General features: G+C 39.3%; 1 protein-coding gene across 48 annotated transcripts in view; it reads right to left on the bottom strand.

Moving 5' to 3' along the window:
- Positions 1-27963, bottom strand: part of SORBS1 (sorbin and SH3 domain containing 1) — a 215667-nt gene that overhangs the window by 137180 nt on the left and 50524 nt on the right. Inside the window, exon 1 of one of the 48 annotated variants that reach the window (XM_030488186.1) lies at positions 479-519. The exons of the other annotated variants lie outside the window; for them this stretch is intronic. The gene's annotated coding sequence lies outside the window, so the exon portion shown is untranslated. Of the gene's footprint in view, positions 1-478; positions 520-27963 lie in introns of those variants that run through there. 48 annotated transcript variants of the gene reach the window in all.

Here is a 27963-nt window from a genome sequence, read left to right as displayed (position 1 = left end):
CCACCTGTATTAAGTATTTGACTGCTTACTGCAGTCTCATCAAAGAGCGAGAAATGGGCTCAGCAAATTTAGCCTTGCATATTTAAGAATTGCTTTAGCACTGCTCATCCAAATTTCAGGCGTGCAAACAAGTCATTGTGGTGGTTGTGAATTCTGCACCAAGTTATCAAAATATTGAATCCAAGCAAAACAACATGAAGAAAAATACTTAATTTCTGATTTATTTCAACTGTCTTTTTCTTGGCTAACACCACTCTCTATGATTAATCTTTTAAAGTGTTGCTAAGGAAATGAGACAGCTAAATGGTCATTGTCTTATGTATACACTGAATATCTTATAGCACAGCCAGTTTACTCCAGTTCTACTATGCAAAGCATCAAATACTGAGCACATGACAGCTGAAATAATCAAAGGCATTCAGTTATGAATAAACAAGACCAAAGCAGAACATGAATATAGGAAGAGAGGATTTTAAACCTTTTATAAGCAGATTGTTATCAGCCCATGGAAGGCAAAATTGACTGGGCAAGTTCCCATCATATCCAAGGTACCATCTGGAAAACGAAGAGAACATTTTTAGAAGTAATTAAGATAACTTATTATTATATTAACAGCATTAACTGGAGTGTATATATAGGTTCAAAAGACCAGATCTTCGACAAGTGTAGTAAAAGTATCTTCTGAAGCCAGTGACATTGCCATGAACGGACATCTTTCTTTGTCCACCTCAGTGCAGAGTCACTTCAACAAATCTTATGAATTATATGCCAGGATAATGCAGAGTCCTTATATTTACAACATGGGGATATTCAGCTTGAAAGCTTATAGTTGTATGAGCAAGAGATTTGGGAAGAAAATACTACAATAATGTAAGCTAATAAGCCAAATATTTTTTTCTCTGTAGAAGAATTTTTGAAAGCTTCAGATGTGAAATGCCATAGTGAAACTTGTTCCTAAACCTTCTGACATATGACAATAGCCACAGACTATGAAACAGTTTAATAAATAAAAGAACTTCAGTGGTCTGATTAAGACGATACAGATAATAATCAGAAGATGACATGCTTTCCATTTATGTACACACAGGAAGCTGCTTCAACTTCATAGGGGATAGCATGGCATGGCATGAAGAGCAATATTAATCTCTCCAGTGTGTCTGGGTGGACTAATTTCCAGCAGAGGCTTCTGAAATCATGATTTCTGCTAGAAGCATACCCCAAAATGCTGGAAATGAAAGGGAGAATAATGCTTCAAAACTACATTGCCAAAAATGTTGCTGTCTCCATCCAGAGACACTGGAGTGCATTAGCTTTGCGGTCACTAGAATATTTCTGCTCTGTTGGAGAATGAACAGGGCAAGAGACAGTAAATCATTCACTTGAGAAACTCTCTCACAAATCCTCTTGGGACCAAAAGAATGTAGGGTGTCCATTGCCACCATATGGTGTGTCATCCCCCTGAAAATTTGTTCTGAAGGAAAAACCATCCTGGACTGAATTGCACAGAGAATTTGAAAAATGTATGAGATAATCACTGCATACAAGGCATAACATAAGACCTGTTAAGATTCCCTGGACACGTCTGCTTAGGACTTTATACCATCCTCCACTGAAACAAACCTCCACAATTTACATTCTACCTGACAGCAATTCTCCTAAGCTGGCTGCTCTAGCTCCATCAGCCTGTGGTTGATGATTGATGGACGCACCAGATTTCCAGAGAGCCCTTACTTACTCTTCTGCTTCAACAACAACTAGCTCTTCCCCTCAACTTCACTTACTCTCTTCTGTAATGAAACCAAATGCCAGGACTTTCCTAAGAAACAATCGCAAACTGTCTCTTATCTACTATTAAGCAAACCATTGCAGCTTGCGTTAGTTTTCCTAATACATAAACAATGCTGTCATGAAAACAGCACATTAGGCAAACACACTGTGTTCAGGTCCCTGGAGAGGGCTGGGGACCTACACCAGAAACAAGCTACAGAATGAAGATAATTTTGCTAGTCTCTGGGCACCACAGAAACTTACACTTTTAGAGGGATTGAGTTTGAATGACAGATGGAGCTTTATTCAGTTGTTTTACAATAGTGCTAAACTAAGTCAGGTCAAGGGCACTACATTCAGCTCAACCCTATTATGGAACGGACAAATCATGTCCCACACAAAGGGATAGGGCATTCGGAAGGGGCAACAACTCCATCAGCATAGAGGTACAACATTCCTGCAGATTACGTTTCTGATGATCAAAGAAGGAGTTGTAGGTACATATACCCTTCAGTCATTACTGCAACCACCAAGAATGGGACACCATTTGCTTTGCTAGCTCAGGTATGGATGGATAGCAGTGTAGCCACAACCACAGATAGCTCAGGGAAAGCCAGCAAAGCAGGCTGAAAAGCAGAGTGACAGCTCAAGAAATTAGTCCATTCAGAGTGCCTAGTACCTGACCTGGTATCTAAGCTAACACCACGTGGGAGGAGTGTAGTGGGAAGTCAGAGGTGACACACATGCTTTGTTTCACCTCTTGCTGCATGTTTTCTGAATCTCCTTCATCTCTTCTCAAATAAAAAACGGGGGGGGGGGGGGGTGTGTGGAGTTCAGTTTCTTACTACACCTCATCCTTGGAATGACATTTTGATGACATTACACCAAATGCTTGTGATTATATTCTAATATCACAATTGATCCCAGCTAATCATCACTTCAAGACAGCAAAATTGTCCACCTTTCCCATCAGAGAGAACAGCTTAGGGACTCTGCAATTTACAGTTTCCTTGTTACTCTGAGGCTGCCAGAAAATGAAAATTATGGTTGCAAAATAGCGGTATTTTTCATTAAATTCCCAAGGAGTTAATTACATAAATACTGTTATACACTGCACTTCACAGTCTCTCCCCAGGAAGCTTGTTAGTCCCTTTTAATAATGCACAAGCATCGTCTCATTCCCATGAAATGGAGGAAATCATGTTCAGCACAGCCACAGATGTCACTGTGAGGCGTTCCTGCACAAAGATAACAGGGATCAACTTCTACACGTATCCAGTAGCAGAAACTGCCCTTTATAACAATTACATGTCCAACGGTATCAGAAAGGATAAAATATTTCATGAGGACAAGGGCAACGGTGCTCTGTTCAAGGGCTTGTCATCACTTCCGATTAGAAGCTCACAAATGCAAAGCCTGTTTTCACTCTAGCAATACCAGCAAAATAGCATTAGCCTCAGCAGTGCAAGTGAGAAGTAAAACAAAAATGAAGGAGAAAAGGAGAAAAAAAAAAGAAATCTCTAAATTTTCAAAAGCAAGGCTGCCATGTAATCATACTTTCGTAGTGAGAAAGAAAACACTTTTGGCCTCGTTTAGGGGCTAAGTGAACAGGCTCCAAAGAAGAGAGAGTGGTTTTTCATCTTTTTCCCAGCTTTGTTTTTCATGCAGGTTACATTTCATTAAGATATAAGGAGGAGTTAAAGGACAGAGAAGCAGAAACAAGTACATTTTCTCCTCCACAGCCTAATAACTCCTGCCTGGTTTCAATCTTCTGTAACTACTGGGTATTACTACATATTCCCTCAGGAAGTTAGGATAACCCTAATTAGTCTATGATAATGAAAGATACCTTTTAACTGCTATATCCTTTCCACCACATACGGGAGGCCATCAGAAATTTTCACAAACTAAAGCATGCAGGGATTTGACCCAGACCAGCTGTGCCTGAATTCATATTAATCCTAGTTGCCCATGGCCACCAACTGGGACTACCAAATAATCCAGGCATGCTGACAGTGAGAGGCCACTAGGCACCAATTAAAATACCAGTAGCTATCATCACTGTGAGCACTAGTGCAGCTTAGGGAAGGGAAACGTTACTGTAGATGAGGCTGGCAACTTCTGTGAATGTTTCCCGGTTTTGCCATGCTATGTTAAAGCTAAATAAGAAACACAACAATAAAGGAAAAGGTGATTTAAACTTACCTTTTTTTAGTTTAAAAGCTAAGAAATAAAAGTTCTTCCCACCTGCATTAACATGCTCTGCTTGAGCATTCTGTGCCTGAACCAAGGCATATAACAAGATCCCTATTTTTATAGCTGAAGAACACAGGAACAGAGCTTCTAATTTAGTTACAGTTCATACCATCAGCCAAAACCGTATCATCACACCCACACGGGCACCTGAAGCCAGCCTTCGAGTGTAAAGAAGGTGGTTCCACTTCGCAACATGAAGAGATCATCAAACACAGAGACTATTGGCAGCAAGACCATGAAAGGTTTGGAAGGTTTCACAAAGGAAAGCTAGGCGACTCTGTGGTGAAGGCTGAAGAGCTAAGTGCAGCTTCCTTGGAAGAAAGCTTTCTGTATAACTTAAACAAGCCATTTAACCTCCTAGCACCATCCCCCATCTAAAATGGAAGGCTAGCATTTATCTTGTACCCTGCAGCAATATAAAACATGATTCTGCAAAGTGACAGCAATTTACATCAGCAGAACAACTTAAGTTGTCCATCTACTTGCCAACACGATGCATGCTCTAGAACAGTTCACAAGAAGACGATTCTTAAGTGTGGGGAATTTTTCCATTTTGAATTATGTTTTCCTCTTCTAATATCTGAAGGGGGCCTTCAAGGATGCTGGAGAGGGACGCTTCATCAGGGACTGTAGCGATATGACAAGGGGTAATGGGTTTAAACTTAAACAGGGGAAATTCAGGTTAGATATAAGGAAGAAAGTTCTTTACTGTGAGGGTGGTAAGGCACTGGAACATGTTGCCCAAAGAAGAGGTAAATGCTCCAGCCCTGGCAGTGTTCAAAGCCAGGTTGGACAGAGCCTTGAGCAACATGGTCTGGCGTGAGGAGTCCCTCCCCATGGTAGAGGGGTTGGAACTACATGATCTTAAGGTCCTTTCTAACCTTAACTATTTTATGATAATGAAGGAGCACCAAATCTTTGTCCATTCCTTGCAAAAGGGTGCAGATCACTTGTCCAGGGCAAGATGTGTATCCTGGGAGCCTGGAACCTGCAGCTCAGAGGCAGTTCAGTCAGTTTGTCCCCAGGCCAGTGACCCTGGGACAAGGTATCCCAACAAACGGACAACCAATGAACCAGACAGACACCCAGACAGGAAATGCGTTTGGCAGTTAGGATCCTGTCAGCATTTTGTCAAAATTGAGCTAGCTCTGAAACATATTTCAATTTCAGAGAATTTGTGACTTGCTAAAAATACTGCACTGGAATTCTTCCAACACCTTGTAGTCACTGGAACCAAACTGTAATGTGCTTGAATGTGCCTCAACATTATCTAAGTTTCAGACAGTATTTATAGGTTTAACACCAAGAGCTCTGATGATCAGAATATTTCTTGGTTTCATGCACGGGTTGAGAATGTTCACTCTGATGAGTGAATATACTTGGTGTTTACCCAAACAGGGGTAAAATCGGGGGGGGGGAAGGGATGTTGGGGTTTTAACCTGCTATTTTATGTCTCGCTTGGCAGGAGTCCATAAGAATTAGGATCTTCCTGTGTTTTGCTTTGGGACAATCTGAATGAAAGAGATATTTATTGTTCAATATTTCAAATAAAAAGGCTTCAGCTCTTTCACAGGATGTAAACCACAACTGACTCAGCTATGCCAGTTAAAAAAAAAAAGACAACATGCAAAACCCCCCAAACAAGCTTCCTTGATGTCAGGACAACATATTCCCTATGCAAACATGTTTGGCATTCTTCTAGATAGACATAACCAAATTTTAATGACAATGAAAAAGTTACTGCAACAGTACAGCAAAACATATTTGTCCTGGGTTCAGCTGTAGCATTTATATGCTTTTCCTGACCTCTTAGAACCTTACAATTATGCCATTCTGACAAAAGATTTTTTCCTCTTTATTTAAATCAGCACAAAGGTTTGGTGATCTGCCAGGAAACCCACTGAAGTCAATGTGGTTTGCTGTGTGAATTTGATATATAAAAAGTACCTCCCCTGTGTATCTCTTGACAATATTTATTTCAGTGTATACTGTTGCACCAAGTACCTGGAATGTTACACTTGCTCAGAAAGTTCTCAGAGACCTGATGCATGAAATCATTTTGTTTTACTTACGTATATGTTGTGGTATGTATAAGTCAAACAGATCTGATGCATGACTGGAATTAAATGTTCTTCCCATAATGAGACACTGAAAAATGCCATGCAAAACTGACTCTAACAGCACAACCATATTTCAACCCATAATTTTATCTGTCCTGTGGCTCTGCACACTCTGTAACGTGTTCTTAAAATATACTGCAAATTGAACCAAGATAACAAGAGGAGGAAAGACTTCCAAATTAAGTTGTTTGAGGTTTTTGGGGCAGTTAGTCTTTTTTCTTTTTTTCCCTTCAAACCCACAATCCATCCAGCTTCCATTGCTGAGTTAGTACTGCTGAACTGATAGAACATTTTACATCAAGAACAACTTTGTTGTTGATGGCTGACAGGTACATAGACTTGGATTTGGGATGCAAATAAAGTGAGAATAAATGACTTGGAAGAAGAGTCTCAGCCAAAACCAGATAAACCAAGGTTCAGCAGCAGCCATTACTACAGTTTAAGAGTGTGAAAGCTGCTGAACAATGTCATAAGGAAGAATTACACAGTATTGTTTTAGGCTAAGTGAAAACTGCTTTCTGCTTTTTCCTAAACTTACACTTCATTATATGCTTCTTCAGTTAGGCAGATAAACAAAGATACTTTCATTTGGCCAGAGACAAAATGTGTTCACAGTACAATGTTTGGTTGAACTGTAAGCTTTCTGGGGCAAGAACTAAATTTTTGTTCAGATCCTGAGAAACGGAGGCTGTGGTCCTAACTGTGTCTTACCAGCACGACTGTAATACATACAATTAAATATTGTTTCCTGTTCAATTGCAGTTGTGTGACAGCTGCGTACATACTAAAACCTCTCAAGCTACATCTTAACAGTTACTTACTGCTTGGAAGTTGTAACATAACACACTACCCATTGACAGTTACTGATCAAAACTTGAATGAGTGGTTCCAGAGAAACTGGAACAATGATACATAAAAGATGACCAACAAAAGTATGAACCAGCTTAATTAATCTATACATACATTGAAGGAGAAACCCATATTTTCACAGAAAGTTTCTCAAACACGGCACTAGGTAGATTTACTCTAGCCGAGATGCCAGCCTTCTTTAGTGCTCATTTAACTTGTTTACACTTAATTTGTGTATTAAGAATTCCTTACAGACATTCAGCCCAGTGCAGAATGGAAACAACCAAACCTTGCTACAGACTGCTGAGACGCAATATGATGGAGAGCTGAGGGCAGAAAGGCACCAGTATACCGACTAGTTCATTAGACACAATTCCTGACATCCCACAGAGAAGAAATTCTGGCAATGTTAACTTTGGCTGAGACTCAAATTAATGATGGGAACCTGAAATGCATCTAGGTAGTGCTCTTTACAAGGAAACAGGATGACATAACACTTTGCCTAATTAAACTTTCCTGCCTCTTCAGATTCATGGAATCAGATCCAAGAAGGAGGCGTTCACTTGCAAGAACAGCTCTACCAGCAGGTCTGAATTTGACCTTATAATCTTTCACAATGCCATGTAAAATTGATATAAATTAGGCTGACCTAGCAAAAAGGCTGACAGACTGACCAATGATGCTAATGGGTCTTCATCTTTGTTTCCTTACAGCAGTTAAAACATAGCTTCAGTTTTTCTTCCTAACTATAAGGTACTACATCCATCAAATGTAGGTATATGGAAATAAGAGATAGAACATGCTTTCGTCCTTACCATTGTTTGTAGACATCCAGGCTGCAATAAAAGACAGTTTATCATTTTGCTTTTAGTAGTCAAAGAGCAGTTAAATTAAATGACCTGGGGAAAACAGGTCTTGCAGAAGTCTGTGAGCTACTGAGAAAATTAGTCTCTTTTCTCTCAACTCTCTCTACAGAGATCATGGACTTTAAACTCTAAGATAACAAATAAAGCTAAATACCACTTCCTGAGTCTGGATCTTGTTCTTGGCACTACACAAAGAATAATATCCACAAATCTTCACAACAATAGAGGTTTTTTTTGGTTGTGGTGTTCTTTTTTAAAAGCTGTTTTTTCCATGATATGCACATTTCCCACAGCTCATACTGAGGTATCTGATCAGGCTTTAGAATCTTATGTCACAGTCCCTGTCTCCTGTCAGTAAGTTCATATCTCTGGGAATAGTGCTACAAAAAAAAAAAAAAAAAAAAAGGAAGAAAAAAGATAAAGACATTGCAAAGAAACTTGTGTGAAAAGCAATTTTGCGTTAAGTGTTTTAAATCTAAATGGCTTTTCATTCCAATTCCCCTACAAATCATTCTAGTTCATGTTTAATGAAAAGAAAACAAACAACGAAACTGTTCAAGGTAGATTATTACAGATGAATTGCTACTGTCAGTGAACCATTTGAGCTCTCAATAGGAAAGCATAATGCCTGCCAAACAAATAAACATAATATTTAGGACACTTGAAGCATGCTATCAAATGGACAGATTGTTACACTGTACAGATCACCTCACTCAGCAGAAACACACAGGACTTACCCTATTCTCAAGCTGTAATGTCATTTACCAAAATACTTTGTTTGTCTGAGCGTTGAATATCCTATTTGTGAGGACTATGAATTGTGAGGATTTTCAAGATCAGTACTCACAGGCAACCTGATGCTTGTGAAGCAGTGAACCAGACTAGTTAGAGCACAGCACAACCTTTTGTTGCACACAGAAGAGAAAGACCATCTTGAACGACATACTCATTTTAGGATTTAGGCAGTAAAGATGCACACCATATTTCTAATTATTTGAGATCGTTTATCCTTCATCTACCTGCGCTTGCTTCAGATACTCACAATCTTAATTTCCGCTCATGTTTATTTCTAAGCCTTTAACACTTGATTCTGCTTCCACATGTCTAGACAGCAACGAAAGCTGGATTGAGTTATGCATTGATTGTATTATGACAACTGCGCACATACATAACATGTACTGTCTCAGAGACTTACAGCCTAGGAATCAGACAACACAACCCTTTCCATTATGTTTGATTCTTCCCCATTTAGCATGCTCAATAATCTAGCACCACTTTGCCACATAAGTCACAATAAAAATCCAGTAAACGTGGAGTTTCCACATCATGCCTCTTAAAAAAATCAATTAAACTAAACTAACAAACTTTCCAAAAGCAGACTTACAATAAATATTCTGACTTCTATTTCTAGTGAGGATGGGTCTGAGGCTTTTCTTGTATGATATATTTTTCTACGTAACAAGAGTCTCTGCATTAATGGCAATTAAATATTCATTAGCTAACTACTTGGTATGCAAGCCACAGCAAACCAAAACTGCCTACTTTAGCAAAAAAAAGGAGGCAAATACATTCAAGAACCTGCAGTGGAGAACTTTAAAAGGAGTATTAATGGCCTTCCATTGAAAACCTTACTACAGAGTTTAAGCATTTTCAGATGACAGCAATATGCCATTATAAATACGAATACAGTAATATTTTCCCAGCTGTATTGACAGCCTTTTGCAAAGCACTGCTCAAAAACATGTGTTTCCTCCTCTCCATGTGGTAAATTCTCAGAAGAGTGCTACTGAGTTTTTCTACTCACAATATTCAGAGAGGCCCAACATATTTGGGAACCCAGCTGGTATTAAGATTCTTATACCTTTCAGCACCTGTGAAATTTCCAGCAAAAGAAACAGGCTAATTTATCTGGACTTTTCAAAGTTAGTTTTTGAGACAAAATAATTCTTTGGAATTTGGGGCTTAAATTCTATGACATGGTGTGCTTTTTGCAACATCACTGTGCCTAACCAACAACTTTTTGCTACTGATGATCTGCCTTTTTCCCAGTGCAAGAATGTGTTAGGAACATCATTCACGCAGAAAGCAAAGCTGGAACACTTTAACTTAGCAGTACAAACCTCTGCTGCTTCAGATTAAAAGACTTTGTCCATCAGCTCAGAGGAAGCAGCAAATATACAAAGCTCTACAATGTGGTCCAGCTCTGGGGTATATAGAGCCACCCTTTATTACTGAGAGCTACTCTAGCATGACATTAATGTATGTTAGTAAAGGTTTTACTGACTTCTCTACCTTTGCCTCTTTTAATGATAGCAGTGCTCTCCAGTATCCAGTAAATTCCAGGTGTATTTGACAATAAAATAATTTCCAAGGGTTACAGAGGAAAACCAAATATTTGACATGTAAAAGTAAATAAAGATACCTCTCAAAAGTGCTTCTGAAGAATAGTTTTGCATTCACTTTTGCATAAATTAACAGAGAATTCATTCAAAGAAGCCTTAGCAGAGAGTGAAAAAAACATGGCCACAGTGTAATGCTAAAAGATCTAAGACCTAGGTAGAATACTTAAAATTTTTCCCCTGGAATTCACTGCTCACCTTCAACAACCTTGTTGAATAGTCATACACACACCTGAGATAGATCAGTCTATCTCAAACTTGTTCAGCAGTCTTGAGACAAATGGCATTATTCAGACTACACGTTACTCATGCCCAACTTTGGTGTTGTGACCACTATGCCATTTTAGTCAAGACCACAATAAGCACTTTAGACCACCTGAAATTCAAGAAAAGCCTGACTCTTTGCACCATCAGCAGATCAGAGCAGACATGGCTATGTGGCATACCTAACAGTGGCAACTGAATACAGCCCAAAGCGATATCCCAGGTAGGTCATAAGATTCTCAACCCACATAATCTGTATGAGTTCTAACTCTGATATAAGTGAGTATAACACAAAAGTCAAGGACAGATGAGCTGGATCAGCTTACAATTTAGCTGAATTTATCCACATGCTTGAAAAGAAACTTGTGTCTTGTGTAAGAATCTTCTCAATTCACTGTTAAGAACTTAGTAACAATTCTCTGAGACATACAAAATTGATAGTGATCATATTAACTCCAAATATGTAAAAATCAGACTGCTGCACAACTGAATTTTTGAAGACCTATTCAGGATTTACAGGGCCCAGTCCTACAATTTCTGAAGTCTTTGAATGTTTTCTCATTTCTCTGAGAAAGATCAAGGTAAGTACTAAGTTTAAAGGATAAGTTTAAAACATTTTCAAGACATTTCTTTGGAAACAAATTACTAAAGGACTGCCTACTGAACATATGTGTGAAAGACAAACCTACTTTTGCAAGAACCGAAAGCTGAATTAAATCAATCCAAGGAATGGCAGTATTCTGAGGAAACACTGAGTTTCAAGCTGATGAGGTACCTACTATGGATTTCTCAGATAGTTGCCAACATCTTTTGTAAGTTTTTATTCATCTCTATAGAAGAAGCGTGAAACAGCTCCAGACTGTAGCCCAGCTGGTGCTGGAAGTGGCATAGGCTATACATTTGTCCTATCAGCCCCACATCCACTTCAGCCCTGCCCTATAGCAAGGGCTCACTCAAGTTGGTGACTCAAAGCACTTTGAAAGACAAAGATCAATAAGAAATTCAGAGCCCTTCACCTCTTCTTCAGTGATTTGAATACTACTAATTCAAAAATCTATCAAAAACTATTGTGTTCTGACTATTGTTCTGTGGCTTTCATGGATGCTTTCAGGCTAGTTCCCAGTATCCAGCAGACAGCTACACAAAGGTATTTAGGCACCTAGAGATACATGAAGCCTCCTAATCAGATCTACAGTGTGAATTAGGAATCTAATTTACTTAGGCAATTCTGAAATCCCATTTAGAGTCTAATGGCTCTTAAGCAAATAAATACCTTTGAAAATCTGGCTCCAGGTCACTTAAAGTATAAAGATCATAACAATGGATGACAGCAGTTGGTAGTGTAAACGCAAAGGCTGCATGCCTTGTCAGAGGTGCAACTTGCCCTTTAACTCCAGAAATAAATCCCCTGGAAGTGGAATAAAGGACTTTCTAGAATATATATGGAGGAAACTGGGCAGCCATATTAGAATGACTTTTTGCGAGTTACAGTAGAAGATAAAAGTTTTGCACTTTCAAAGGAATATTCAGTGGCATAAAAGACTACTGTTTCTAATTATTCCTAGTATTTTATATATATATATGTATATATACACCACTTTTATAACATTTCCTCTATGTTAAAAGATCACACCATATCAGTTAATTACCAGGGAGTATTCTGAAAAAGCACCAAATGGTGTCTCAAACATAAAAAGACTCAAAATTATTTCCTTAGCATGGAATAATGCCAAATTAAAAATATGGTCAAATAATGTACTTTCCTTACCACCCTCTGGGGATGCACACTAAGGGAAGCTGTCCTGAGAGCAAACTCACAGCTACCATTCCCAGAGCAGCATGGTTCTATACTATACCCTTACAATGGGCTTCTGCAGAACTGCAGCAACATAGTCCCAAGGATAAAAGCTTAAAGATTTTTGATTCTACTGCTGAACCAGTGGATCTTCTTCACCCACCTATCACTGTGTTCTAACAAGAGAAATGAATAAGCTTCTGAAGGCTGAGATGTGAAAGTTGGTACCAGCGCCTGCAATGGTTTAAAAATGGCTTGGTTCTGTTAAAGGCAATGTTGATTAACACCAACCAAGGATGTAATTTTTTGAACGGAGCCTCTTCTAGGCACAGAAGGGTTTAATTCCTTGGTAGCTAAACTGAGAACACAGCGATTTCAAGATGTGGTTTTAAATAAAGCATTTAAAAAAACACAACCCCAGCCTGCATCTGAAAATTCCTGTCTTTTTCCTGAAACAATGCAGAGAAGAATTGCAGAACAGCATAGCTCCCTCATTAAACTGGCGAACGCACATAAACACAAATGAAATTATGGTTCACTAAAAAATATTTTCTAGCTCCTCACTAAAATAGCTTTGGGAGACTAGGTCCATACATGGAATAAAATGGCTTTCACTGCAGTCCTAAGCCAAACTCTCCTCTGGAATGACATTTTAGGTAATATAAACAGTTTAAAAGCAAACGTAGAGCAGAGCAGCCTAGTTTTATACAATTGGTGCAACAAAACTGAGATTTATTCTGTGCTGAATTAAGTTCTTCGTATTATTTCTACTTAAAAAGGAAAAGAATCAAATACAACAATTCCTACAAATTTAACCTTTACTACAAAGTCTTTCATAATCTATTTTTTATTTCACCAAACAGTAGCAGGCCCAAGCAAAGTGGGCAGAATTTTGGCCCCACTCGTTTGAAAACAGTGCAAACTTCGCCCTTTCTACTGTTAGAGTAACTTAACTGGTTGCAGAAGTCCTCCCACTGCTTTTCCAATAAAGTGTAACAATAGTCACATAAAACTCTTGGAGAGTATGACTTGGGATGCTTTTCAAATTACCTGTTTGCGTCCTTCAGCTTAGATCAGAAATGCAGGATCTGCATTTAGAGATAAAAACCCTTTCAAGAGCTGTAATGTTTAGGGCACTGTGGGATGAGTCATTAACCCTCAGAACTTCCTGGTGCACTATGTACATTAATTCTCATCTTATCTGGGAGCAGAGGAGAGAAATGAGAGAAAAAGTTTGATCAGCAACACACAGCATAATGACAGATTGTAAATTATGCTGTCATCTTTCAGCTTTACTTCACAAGTTTTTCTGAATGCCTGAAAAAGTCTAATGAAATTGCTAGAAGAACTGCGTGGATTTATATAGAAACTGAAGTACCAAAGGTAACAAACAGAAGGTGTTATAAAGCCATCAGAGCCCTCAGCGGTGCCTGTTCCCCACACCTGATTCTCTTCTTCAGGACCCAGACACATCTCTCTCCTCATGGTACCCTGGCCCATTATCTTGTAGATGAAGACTCCACAGCACACCCAAAACATTTATCAAAGCATGTTTCAACTCATGTTACACAGGCGAGGGTGGATTTGGTGGGGTAATTAGCATTCCTCCCCATTTCATGCGTGAAATAATGAAGGTGTAAAGCAGTGGGCAGACATCAACAGGAGCATGGGTTAGCAAGGGGTGCCCGGCAGCCCAGGCAAGGTGGGGAGATGCTATTCAGGCAGAATAAAGGCGTGCAACTGCAATCCCTCACTGTGACTGTTACTGCCTGCATCACCTGAGTGTCACAGCAGTTTCTGTTCATGAACCATGACATAGAGGAATGAAGGAATTTGCCCAGCATGGCAGTTGGACTCTGACAGAGCTGGTATCAGAACCAGACACTGATTCAGAGCTCCTTTCTCAAAAACATCTAGACCACATACTTTCTCTATTACCACCTATGAAAAACGCATGACAGTATATCCTACAATGCATATCATGGTGCACCAGAACATGCCTGATAGGAAGCATGGGAACATTTTATGTCAAAGCTCAGTACCTGCATGCATGTAAATAGTTAACAGGATCTGTTTATCAATAACCTTCATCTCATATGCATCAGACTAAGAGACTGAAAAGCCTGTCTGAAAAAGAAATCAGAACAAAAGTGACAAAAGAGAAAAACAGGATAGACAAGTGTTTAGGACTAACTCCATTCCTAGAAGTTTAGCAAGGACAAAAGCAAAAAACAGCAAGAAATCGCTGCTAAATACTACTTTAGACAAAATTTCAAAATAGCAGAAAATACACACGAGAACATTCCCACCATGGATGAGGAAACACAATTGTAATACTTTAAAGGGCATATTTCATGCGGAACATTCGGAGACAGAAATTGCAATCATGGGTCCTGGCCAGCCTGGGCCTGAGATACATTTTATCGTTACCGGAGAACTTTAATGAACTATTTTTGCACCTCGTAACAGCCATTCAGAGCACTTCTTGCTGTTAGGACTTGCGCTACAGCTCATTAGACTTAAAAGAGTTACTACAATGAGCTCTGAATTAAGATTTTTGCAGCTTGAGCAATTCTGGGTTTCAAACTGCAGAATTTAGAAGATGATCACCTTGAAACCAGGGCCACAGCTAAACATTTGGAAATCAGGAGAGATGGCTATCTCGACTCAAGAATTTTGTTTTAATCATAAGGGTTTGCTTTGTTTTTTAGCTAACCTCATAAATGATACATTTTGAACCTTTATTATATTTCACTTTTTCTTCTTCATTTCATAGCTTTTAGAAAACACATTTTGATGCTTTGCTCTAAAAATTTCTTCTGTTACTTCCCAGAGAAATAACAATCCTGCACTAGGACACCTCAGTAGTCTCACAAAAATAATTAGTTTTTCTTTTCCAAGCAGGTTAAGAGGAAGGTTGGAAAGAAGAAATATACCATATTTAATCAGCTTAAGTACTTAATAAATAATTTTAAATGCCTGAAAAACCAATAACTAATAAAGCGACTTAAATCTGACTATCTGAGCCTGAGACATCCCATTCTTATCTCACTTTTAAGACACCACATACATACAACCTTAAAGGATGCTCAGATGAGGGATTCTGCTTCAGACCTTACTACTAAAAGAGGAAGACAAAAATGAATTCTGAGGGCACCCACATTGCTGAGATACTGGGGTGGGGAGGAGGAGAGATCAGCTGCAGAGGTACTCACATAGGAAAGCTGCAGAATTTTTGTAGATGCTTTCCTCAATCATTCAACAATCTCCTACTGCCACTGAGCTCTTCACTGCTTACCATCTGCTGGTAAGCTGGTGATGCTTACAGTGCTGCTGATGGTCCTGCTCAGAAGGGGAAATAAAAAGACCAGTGTCCAAAGTTCCAGACAGAAACCATGACAATAAATAAACAAACTGCTGATTTTAAATTCTAGCACAGACTGACTAGATTGAAAGACAAGTTAGAGTGAAATGATGTAAGGTTCAGTGAACCAAGTGTAAAGGTCTTCATGATTACATTGGCATTTCTGCTGCAGTTGCAGGCGACAGTGACTATGCTGGATTATGTCACTTGAGAATTTAAATACTATCATACATTTCTAATGAAAAGAATGGCACATGTAAGTAATAGGGCTCCATACTACCTTAATTATATATTGCAATTCCAATTACAGCAGCACTGCTACTGGGATGAAATTATTACGAATGAGCCTCCCCATACTCCATTGAGGCCTTTTCACAGGAGCCTCATGTAGCCTCACCTGAACTTGCACTAGAAAATCAGTGACAAAGACCAGAATGTGCACTCTGCCCAGGTATAAGGACAGGGCTTTTATTGCCCTGAGTTGGTTCAGAAAGAGAAAGAACAAAATTTAATTTCTATTTAGAATACTGAGGTTCCTTGAAGGAGGAGCTAAAAATAAGTGAAGACATTTTCCCTCAGAAAAATGGACAGCCACTGCACTTTATGGAAAATACACACCAATGATTATTCCAGACTTACAATGATGATGTCCCTTAAGGCCAAGAAGGACCAACTGAACTAAACCCACAGTACTCTTCTGCTATTCCTATGATTCTTGACAAGAGAGAGCTGGAATTCCTGCCTATCTTGGAGTACCTAGAAAGACAGTGTGGCATAAGCAAGGGCAGACTTTGTAGTTACCAGCCCTGACAGCATTCCAGCAACATGGTACACACCACAGGGCTTGCTTCAGAACAGTGCTTTCCTTCTTGAATATTTTCCTTTCCTCTTAGCAATAGAGATTTTACAGAAGGGCATGCTGGTATGATGAATTTCACACAGCGAAGACATCGCTGTCCTTTTACATTACCTCTGCGACGTTGTCTTATGCAATTTAGTGTCAGTGTCCATCAGAACCACAGACCTGAGAGGTTGCACTGGAGTAATCAAACGCAGCTCTAATGACAGCAGTTTGCTCAAATCCATATCAAAACTCTACTTCTCATCTTGCCTGGAACTTAAGCCTGAATTTAAAGTAAGCCCAGACAGAAAAAAGTATCACTGTCTCATCCATTTCCTAAGAGAAAGCAACAACAATATGGGGAAGAGCTGAGACTGTAAAAACTGAGGATTCTCCTCTTATATTTTGCATTCTCCTTAATGTCATCTTGTGGCTGTTCTGTCTCTCACAGAGCAGCACTGAGAGGCATGTTCCCTATGGTCTTTATAAAGCAACAGCTTGTGGAAAGTAGGAGCACCTTACTGCATTAAGGCCATGCAACCTTCTCAACTATGGAGACAACATGTGAGTTACCTGTGGCTTCACTGGTGATTTGCAATTCCACAGCAAGGACAGCAAGTACACGTTCTTGCTCCAGAAGCATACATCCCTAAGCAGGGAGATGCTTCCCCATACTCTCCAGTAGCTACTCCAGAGGCAGCACAGGACTTACAATATACAGTTAAAACAGTTGCCATTTATCCTGCAAAGCACTGAGTACACAGACATACAAATCAAGCATAAAACCAGCCCCTCGTGAAGCACTAGTATAATACTTCATAATCCCAAAAAACGTCTACTAGGAAATGCTTTCAGATATATGAATTAGTTTCAGAAAAAAAGATCTAGTTTTTTTATACCTCTCTTAAGCTTCTTGGGGAATCAAATCAATTAAATTGGCTAGCTACATTCAGGCAATTGAAAAACATTTCCCAGAAGACATACACACATAGTATCAACAAGATACGTAGAGTTAAGTAAGAGAGAAAGAGTCTAGAGTTTGTTTTCTGTCTGGAATTGAAGGACAGGGTGTGACTTTATGACTTACCTTGATTCAGAGGAAGGGAGAACAACCCTGGTCTGTATGGTCGGACAGATTCTGCCTAACAGCCTTCCCAGCCCTTCCTTCCACCTCAGCCCTGTGCACTTCCCTCATCCCAAGTCACATACTGATATAAATGCTGACCCTTTATCAAAGTCAGCTTTTATAAAGCAAGGCACAGTGGCATGATTAGGACCTGATAAAATGAAAACCAAAACCCTCCTGCACAAAGAAATGGAAGGATTCCCTGAAGCCAGAGCAATTACTAATCACCAACGGCAGCAAAAAAAGATGTTTTTGAAACTCCTCCATGTTCAGAGGCACAGAAATTGCAAAGCAATCTGTACAGCTGGTGAAGGAAAAAATGTTGCAACTCAGATCTTTCATTTATAGCAAACAATAGCAGCCTGACTGATTTCATGCGAAAAGATTTGTTCAACATAGTTAATATTTACTACCATAAATAATATCTTGCTTATCAATCTAATTTATATAACATTGACTTCTATGGTAAATACGTAAAAGATGACTTTTCCAGTTCTGTGCCCTCTTTTTTTTTTTAATTACTAAAAGCCTAAAAACTGCTTAGAATGAGAGAGAGGGGTGTTTGGGAGTTTTATTTGCCTCTTGTTCTTTTCATCTAACATATCACTTGTCTTATTCTATGCTTTCCTTGTATGTCTTGTAGACTTGAAGCTCCTACAGCCATCTATCTGAGCAAGCTGTCACATTCTGGCAAACAACAACTTTACTCCCAAATATTTATTCAGGTGTTCAAAAGCTTGGGGGCTTTGTTTGTTTGTTTTAAACTTCTATGCCATCAAAATAAAAATACCTCTTCCCTGGACCTTTAGTGAGCTTTCATTCTCATAATAGCCATGCGAGAATTCTACCAGATCATCAATTATGCATAAACTCTGGAAGAAATTATAAAAAAAAAAAAACAAGGGGGGGTGGGAGGAAACAAGACATGCTATTCTCATATAGAAGAAAACCAGAGGTAGAAAACAGAGGGGCCCTTTGGGCCTATTTTATATGGAACAGGAAGAAAAAACCCACCACAGCAGGTGTGTGTACACACGTGTACTTTTTATGTTTTATAGATTACTTAATGATAGCTTGCAAAACTCCCCAGAAGGACATTAAATATTTAATTGATTAGTTCACTCAGTAAGTATTGGGGGCTTACAGAAATTAACAACTCACCTTAAGGACAACTACTGAGCAGGCAGTTAGCTGCTACGCAATCATCACAAATGTAATTTTTAGATTCAAAATAATATTTTCTTATGAAATATTAAAGTGGCAGGAAGTGAAATTATCATAAGATTTGCATAACAAACTAAATTTCTTTGTATTAAGAAAAATATTAAAATCTAGAAAGGTGTTTTTAGATTAAGGAAGGAAAATAGGTGCTGCCTAAGAGTCCAGCTGACAGGAGTACATGGGCTGAATCTCTTGTTCCTTCAGCTAATGGTATTTGTTTTCTGTTTTCTTGTGCTCCTGTGCTTTTGTGGTTCCAGCTGTCCTAATTTGGGCATGCAAAAGTTAACCAAGGACTAGTCAAGCAGATGCCTTCTATAGTAAATGGAGTTAGGATAACCCACTGATCAAAGTAACCAGAAAAGACTACAGCAAAATAAGAAGAAACCCACACATTTTTTCATTCTGCTGTCCATGGCTGGTTCTTAAGATTGTCCTCTTACTCTGGTGGGGATAACACAGAGCACAAGAGTCTCCTGGTCCATACCTGGCATACTCCCAGGCATGAGAGCCCAAGTCCCTGCACGGAGACTGCCCACCTTATTTTAATAGTCATAGTGAACTTTGTGTATAGCCCTTCTCTCAACATAAACCACATCTGTGATACATGCTATGCCAGCAGCTGCCAAAAAAACAACAACAACAAAGTTAATTCTGCCTCATCCATATCCCTGCTCAATTCTGACATGGCCCTAAAAAAAAAAAAAAAAAAAAAAAAAAAAGAAGAAAAAATCCAGATAGAGTCAAATACTTTAAGTCACAGGCTGGTCATCCTTAACAATGCTGATAAAAATCGAATAAACTGACATGGGTACTTTAGAAGGGCTCACACATGTAATTCACATCCAAGGATGTGTATGCTGTGGCACACTGAGTGAACTTGGCATCACCCAGCCTCAAACTGAGGAAGCAGCGGCTCTTCTACAGGAACCATCAGGGACCTTGGGAAGATCTATGGCACTTGTTAACTTCATGTGACATGTGTCTTGGGTATAAAATGGCTTGGGGAATGTGACAGTCTTATTTTAGTTCTTTTCATGTCCAGGGTATCCAGTGAATTGAATTATATGGGATTACTAAATCACTAGTGATTGGATAGCTGCACCTCTATTACACGGTGCATCTGCCTCAGACTCCTTCTGTGCTATCATTGTTCTGGGAGCAAAAACAATGTTCTTGACCATGCCAGGACACTGTATGCATGTGTTCTCTGTTGCATACAGCTAAAGAAGAAATTTTTCTCAGATTCAGATCCGGCCTCAGGTTAGGCTCCAAACACTTTGTATATGCTTTGGGTTCAGGTCTCAGCATCACACATCAGCACTGAGCACTGTACCTAAACAGAGTTACAATGAAGCTCCTCAAGTCAGTGGGTATTCTAGCATGTAGCACACATTTGGAATGGCTTAATGGAAACAGAAGCCCTTGGTGGGAAATTATAGCTTTTACAGGAACATATGGTCCATAAACAATGTGTGATAAAAGTGTTTATCTCAACATTTCATGGAGGAAAAAGCAAAACAGAATTGAAAGATAAGATATACTGCTTCTGAGAATCTTGTGACTAGCAGACTTGCACAAAACACTGACCAAACAAAAAAGAATATAAAAAACTTCAGTATTTGGAGTGGAAACTTACAGTAGTGAAGATGATTAAGTCAACTCCAGCAATGTTTTTTTTGTTTCCCCACAAAGATAGTGTCTCGCACATCTGTTGTGCTTTCCACCCATAATGGCTCAAAGTCACTCCCATAAACCACATGTGGCGAAAGTTCCTGTACTCACTACAGGGAGCACAGACACTTCTGGGGTAGGTTACAACAGATGCTTGGAACTATGGCATTTAAAAAATGAGGGGATACCACCAGAGTTCATGTCTCTGTACACTTGCGAAGTGCCAGGCAGACAGTTAGACCTCTTGCTCGTGTTTTTTCTTATGAGTCCACTAACTACTTGCCTTGGGTGGTATCATGATCAGCATGCACCCAGCAGATTGCCTTGCACTGAGCCATCGACATTACTTCCTGCATCATTTATCTTTTCATGTAAATTTAAATATTAGATGTGGACAGGACATCTCTCTTCTGCCCAAAAATCACCTTGAGCACTAGCGCAAATAAACCAATGTTCTTACTGTATAGCAGAAGGAAACTCTGACTGGCTGGTAAAAATCCTCCAGCCACATCACAGATGGGAGAGCGGAAGCATAAAAGAATGTCGTGTAATTTACCCATTGCCCTGCTATATAGCAGTAACAGAGCTGGAAATGGAAACCTCCCCTATTAGACACATCAAGAGGCATGACAGGTGCTTCATAGAGCCCCATTCCAAAGCAGGTGTAAGCTAGAACGCAGGCATAACGTCACGGGGAGGCAAGGATGGGTGCTAAGACAGGCTTGGTTAAGCTTGCTGGTGAATTCTTTCCCCTGCATCTACCCTGTATGCAGTCACCGGCTTGCAGGAGATGAATTTTTATCATTCCGTCTGCACCTACGTGATGACAAGAGGAGGTAACATAATAGTGACTCGCTTTTAATAGAGTCTTAATAATGAAAGGCAGTGATTCCAAGGCTCCTTATTCAAGCAAAATGGTCTTCATTTTGGTAGAAGCTTTCCTAAAAACAAAATTAATTGTATTCTCAGATTTGGCCTTAATTTACTGAGCCATTACAAACACGATTAATTACTTAATTCTGACGTAATACAAGGACAGACCACGGTTTGGCAAGATGCCGAGCAAAGCAGACTTTTCACAGGATTAAGCTTTGTCCGAGAAGCTAACTGTCAACCACAGGCTAGTTCAGCATCAAGGAGTCACTTAAGATAAGGAGGTCTGTGACATCCAGCAGCTCAAGCAGCAAGGATTTCTTGTCACTCATTGCTATGAGGCAAACAGAGGCCCTGGGTTGTCCTTGTACCCAGGACTCACAAAGTACTTTGGTTGCCAGGTGACTGAATTCCTGTTTCAGCTGATGTGCCAGAGAAGCAGCATGATATTCTTGAAGGTCATGAGTCTATATAAAATTATTATGGTTTGTTTTTTTTTTTTAAATTCGACAGCTAGATTTCACTTGAAAAACTTCACTGAATTGACTCATAGGAGTATATAACCTGGATGGGATTCAATTGCTGAGGAGTGAGCCACTATTAACAGTGATTTTGCTCTAGCTCATGTAGCAGGGAACATACTAGAGCACATGGGTCTTAATTAAAGCCCGCAATCAGCCTGAAATTCCTACAGACTTCACTCATATTCATCACAAATGTGGAAGACCTAGTGGCCTAGTACTGCAAAATACTAATAGAGGGATAAAACCTATAATAGACAGGCATGAAATCATTTATCGTAAAATTTTGGTCTTCCTGTAAAAGAAAAGAAACTATGTAGAAACATCATCATCTCTTGGCCAGGGGCTTATAAGCTTTTATAATAGAACAAGGGCATATCATGAATTAGTCACAGGATTTCACAGGGCTGAACTACAAGTCTTTATGAATACCAGGCTCTGTAAATTATATTATATTGGTTTTTTTAAAAATCACACACAGTATTTCACCTAAGAAGGCAGCAGGACAACGTTTGACAAAAACACAGAAATGTCACATTTAATAAAAAAAAAGAAAACCCACCCAGTTCCAGCAACACTCAAAAAGTAAATAAAAATGTTCATGTAAACATGTTAAGATCGAGGAAATTTCCAACAGCTCTGCTTTGGGAGAGAGAGGTGGATACGACTGCATTGTCTTCTCTTAATGGACTGTCGGCTAGTAATACCTTCATCCAGGGCTCCTCTATTAACTCTCTTTAAGGAATCTGTACAAGCCCTAGACTACCAGGAAACATTGAACCGCTTGTGACTGGACCTTCCCTGTGGGCTGGCCTCTGGAATTTGTCATCTTTTCACAGCAGGAAATCTCTGTAGTGGTGGGGAGAATCGCAGAGCAAACAGCATGGTGTTCAAAAGGAGATTTTTGGCATCTGTTGTGATTCATGCCAACTACAGTACAGCAGTAAGGGGCTATTCCATCCACTAAGCCTAACACATTGATCGAAAGTAACAATGAACTACAATGCCACTGCAGTATTTCCATGTTCTCTCTCACTCTCTGTTAATTCCAGGGTAACTTCAACTTAAAAACCAAAAGGCAGAAATTATTTCACATCTTGTCCTGACAACACAGCCCAAAACCTTTCTGGATTAATCTAGTTCACTGAAGCCAATAAGATTGTTTCCATCAACTCCAATAAGTTTGGATCAGATCTTGGGTCCCTTGCACCGGTGAGGGCTGAACACAGCTAACAGCTATAGTCTTACAAAGCATGAGTCATAAAATATCACAGCTCACACTGTGTCTGAGCTCGAGTGAGTACAGTATCAGCAACAGAACATTTGTTTGGGTCAACACAATGAGCGCATGCCCGGCACTATGGTTTTCAGTGAGCATGAATACGCACATCTGAGTGCGCTCATAGCTTATTTGTTCTAGTACAAAACAAAGCAGACAGCAAGAAAGAACAAAAGTGAAGGCTGTGAGATGGCAAATGGTTGTTGTCCTCTCTTTAATAAGGCCTCACAACGTAACAGATGACTTTCCATCTACTAACATTATGATTGCACACATTAGGGTATTAATATAATCCCCCCTCCAAGGGAGGAGATGGAGGAGATCAGGTGAGATGTTGAGATGTTTCTATTCATGTCAGCAATCTGATTGCAAAACAAGAGAGTAGGGTTCTTTTTAATCAAAATTCCACCCAAAGAAAGACAGCCATACAAAATATGTAGATTGAGGAAAAAGACTTACTGGCAGGAGTGCCATGAGTTAAAGCCAGCTGCAGGGAGAAAGAATACCTCTGCCTCACTCATTTCCTGCACTGAACAGAACAATTTTATGTGGAACGTCTGACCGTGAAGTCTATCCCACTTTCCACCCTTCAGAGCAAAAATAACAGGATTCCCTTCTATCCTTCATGGCTTCTAACCCAAGAATCCCCAGCTAACTTACTTGCTTGATAAACCCTTTTTGTTAGAGTTCATACTGTTTGGTTTTAGCATCAAGATATAGACTAGCATTTTTATAGAAGTTCACAACCATCATGTAAAGGTACATGTGTCACATTTCTCAGCTAATTAGAAATAAAACAAGAACAACATGATTTAAGTCTAATCATCACTCGTTCAGTATCATAAGCACAAAGACTGTTGGCCAGTCATTTGCTCCATTCATATTCATTTGTTCTACAATGGGCACAGTGACTCAGGAATCATAATAAGAAACAGTCCTTGGGGGCTTTGTTTCATTTTTCTAAGTATAAACAATTTTTAAGGAAACAAGCACAGCTTTATGATTAAAATATTGATACCGCTTTTAGAACAGTGTTCCAAAGACCACCCCACAAACTGAAGCAACAGATTACTTATATTTTAAGACCACTTTTATTAAAAACTTACTGTTAATAAGTATACCAGAGCCTGAAGATCTGTTCTGTCATGAGTATCAACCAGTCTTCCAGTCTGTAAGATAGCCATCTCTCTGTGAAGATGCTGGGGTTTTTTCTTTTAAGTACTTTCAGAAATTTCTTTTTTTCTATGGATAATGTATCTCATGATTGACTGGGCAGTGTATTATTCATGAAAGTCCTCACAGGAGAAGTCTCACAAAACTATGCAGACTGCTATGAAAGAGAGGTTAGAAAGTTTGAGGGTTTTCCACTGCCAGCTTTGTCTCATACCTATCTGAGGCAGGAGAGGACTCATTACCAAATATTCAAACTGTCCAACGATGCCAGATCACAGACCAAAGCCGAGCTACAAAGCCAAGGAAAGGAAAAGGTGGCAGCCCACCACATTGTTTGTATTATAGCACTGCTGTATGCATAATTAAATACCACTTGTAGGAGAACCACAACACAATTTCACACATTTTGAGACATTTAGATGTTAGAATAGCAAGCAAAGATTGTACAAGTATTTTGTTGATGTGCTCAAGATGCTATATTCATATCCAAATGTCTTCAGTGTCTGAAGAAATGTGATTTCCAGTGGTCTCTGATTCTATGATTTTTTGTACATTTGTATAGTTGGCTGTAAAGACTCCTAACTCACAGCTATGCTAAGAGATGGTACCTAATGATACAGTGAGGTAGGACACAACCATGTATTCTTCATGGCTGTCTGTCTACCCTAGTGACAACATGCGACCTTTGTTTGGCACATCTCACCTAGAAAGCAAACTTTCTGCCACATACCTTTGTATTCATTCTACATTCATATAACACCTTGCATAAGGGGAGCACAAATTTGCTGGACATGTAAATAAATTTGATTACTTACCCAACAAAACAGATTCAGAGGGGCATTGTAGAGAAAGTGAGAAGAAACTGAAGCAAAGGCAGAGTGAGGAAACAAATATTTACAGAGTCTTTGGGGTTTCATAATCTTTTCTAGGAAGCTATAGAAGTTCTTAGCATATATTGTGATTAGTTTTTCCTCTGCTGTGGTAAAGTCTTAGAGGAATAGAAGTATCAATAGATAAAAAGATAAAAAATAAAAAGGTGTAAAATATTTAGTAGGTTCTTTTAATAATTAATCAGCCTAAGAGCTTTCAGTCTAGCTGTACTGACAGCACAGCCAGACTTTACAAGAGAAGAAACAAAACTAAATATCTAGTCACCTATTAAAATGTGTTATCAGAGTGCTATTTCTAGCCCTTCAAATGTCACACTGCATCAGGAGAAGCTGTGATACCTAACCATTTTTTCCTGAAGCTGCAACTCCGGGGCACATGTAGCTTTTAACTGTCACCTAAAATGCTTGTATATGCGATATATTTTTTTCCAATTTTGCAGACTTGTGCCCAACAGATTTCTTCTCAAGACACTTTACAATGGTACACGGTGCTAAGCAGTAATTCATTGCAAATTTTCTTTGCCACACAAGATTTGACTGGTAACTCTAAGATGATATACAGAATACTACGTGCAGTATCTCACACACCACATCACGGAGAAATTCCATTGCAATTAACACAAAGATCTTCCCTAAGGCTTCTGGAGACAGATGTTGTACCCTCGTTGTCTAGAGCAGTGAATCCACTTACTTCCTGGAAGGAACCTCTGGACAGGCGTTCAGTGACCCTGCTGATATCCCCAGAGAAAAGCTTAGACAGAGGCCAGCACTGTGAAGAAACCCTACACAGTACAGCCTCTAGTCATGTCATCTACCCATGCAGTGGTGATTTCAGGAGGGCAAGATGGGATGGGAATCATTTGAAAACACCCCACAGTCTCAACATTACTGGATGCAAGGACTTGTAGCATTTTCAGGCAGTCTGAACTCATACTCGATTCAGACTGTGCTAGGGACAGTATGAGGTCAGACCACAGGTGTCAATGCGTTACTCAGCGTGTAGGACCTGGGTCATCTCCAAGACACAATGTAGGCACCAACAGATTACACTATTCTTCCTGGTTTTTTCCCCTGCTACCAAGCACTGGCTCAGCTGCCTCCTACCATGACCATACGAATCTCAACTCAGAGTTAAGCAAAAGACTGCCAACCACACTTTAATATCCACCAAGTGTTTGCGGAGCTCAGTGCTGCATGACTGGCTTCTCTCTCAGTACAGCTTACGTTTTGTGACTGGCTTATCTCCAAAAGACAAAAATGGTTTTCCATGAGGATTAGGGGTACTTCCTGTGCAAACAAATTTCACTCGAGTTTTCAGAAAAATAACTATTTGTAAAACCAACACTTTATTCCATAAAGTTCTACAAAATTAGCCAATAAAAGGGAGTTATAAGTACCACCATTACAAAGACATGTTATTTAAGCAACCACTTGCAAACAGTTTTCCACAGTATTCAGAGAGCTCATACAAAGCACACCACAACAAAGAACAGAGAGTAGGAATCAGACCCAGTACAATCTAGTAGTATCCCTTGCTTAAATAACACCAATGATAAATGGATAAATAATTACACCACCTAGACTGGGACAGTTTTGTAAATACGTTATTATCTACCATAAATGCTGTATAAACTCTCAGATGAAGTGATCTGAATATTTTTGAGATAATGACATCTATAATTCCACTTTAGATCAAATCAGATTCTGTTCCAATGAAGAGATCATTGCTTTTGCTTAGCTCTTCCCAACTGTGGGCTTCAGCTAAATGAGGGTGAACATTACCTTACATGTCTTTACTGCTGTTGACATAGCTGGGCAAAATTCCAAGTTCCTAAATCTGGCCTTTCTCTCTTAGGGCCTCACATGACTAACTGGCCCTGCTTGACAGAGAAGAACCATGCCTATGATTCTAAAAGGCATTTGACTGTGAGGACCATTAGGCTTGGCCTTCCTGCAAGAGACTAGTGTCTCTTGTAACAGCAATGCTGCAGGCGCTGGAAAGTGGGCTGAAACTCACAAAACTCATAATAATAACTGAACAACCACTTCTTCTGACCTTTAAATGCTAGGATCAGTACAGATACAGAAGCAAAGAAAAATGGACTTACATACTGTTATCAGCCTCTCTTTCCACACAGTCATCCTAATTATGTTCATTCTGCTCTATGAAAAATATAACTTCTGCTCCTTACATGAATGAGCGTTGCAGTGTTTATTCAAAACCAGAATAGCCTTCTGGTCTCGGGGCATATTTCATTCACATTATGTAAATAATTGATTCTTTGAAAGACCAGAATAGCTATAAATCAAACCTGAAGGCAAACTATGTTTTCATGCATGCTGCTGTTTCCTGTTTTCCCATTTTGATGGAGGCATTGAAAACCCTCAGCCGTTACAGTACTGAATAATCTTCTCTCTGTTCTCAGGATAAGAGGAAGTGGAATTATGTCAGAAGTCTTCCTAGCAAAGAATAATTTTAGCAACAGTTTGCTTTCTAAGATAAGGCCACTCACTTCAAAGTTTTTATTGTTTATGAAGAGGGCAAACATCAATAAACTGTTACAAGACTGGCTAGGGATATAAAAGATAATTCCTTGTAGAAATTGCTTTACCTCTCCACATCTCATTTCCTTCAGCTGTAAAGTGATGGCAGAGCTGCCTGCCTATGCTGGCATCTGTAGATAAGAA

Source organism: Strigops habroptila, chromosome 5 (assembly GCF_004027225.2).
Source record: "Strigops habroptila isolate Jane chromosome 5, bStrHab1.2.pri, whole genome shotgun sequence".
NCBI lineage: Eukaryota > Metazoa > Chordata > Aves > Psittaciformes > Psittacidae > Strigops > Strigops habroptila.
The sequence above is the reverse complement of the archived record's forward strand: the minus strand, read 5'-3'. Positions and strand labels throughout refer to the sequence as shown.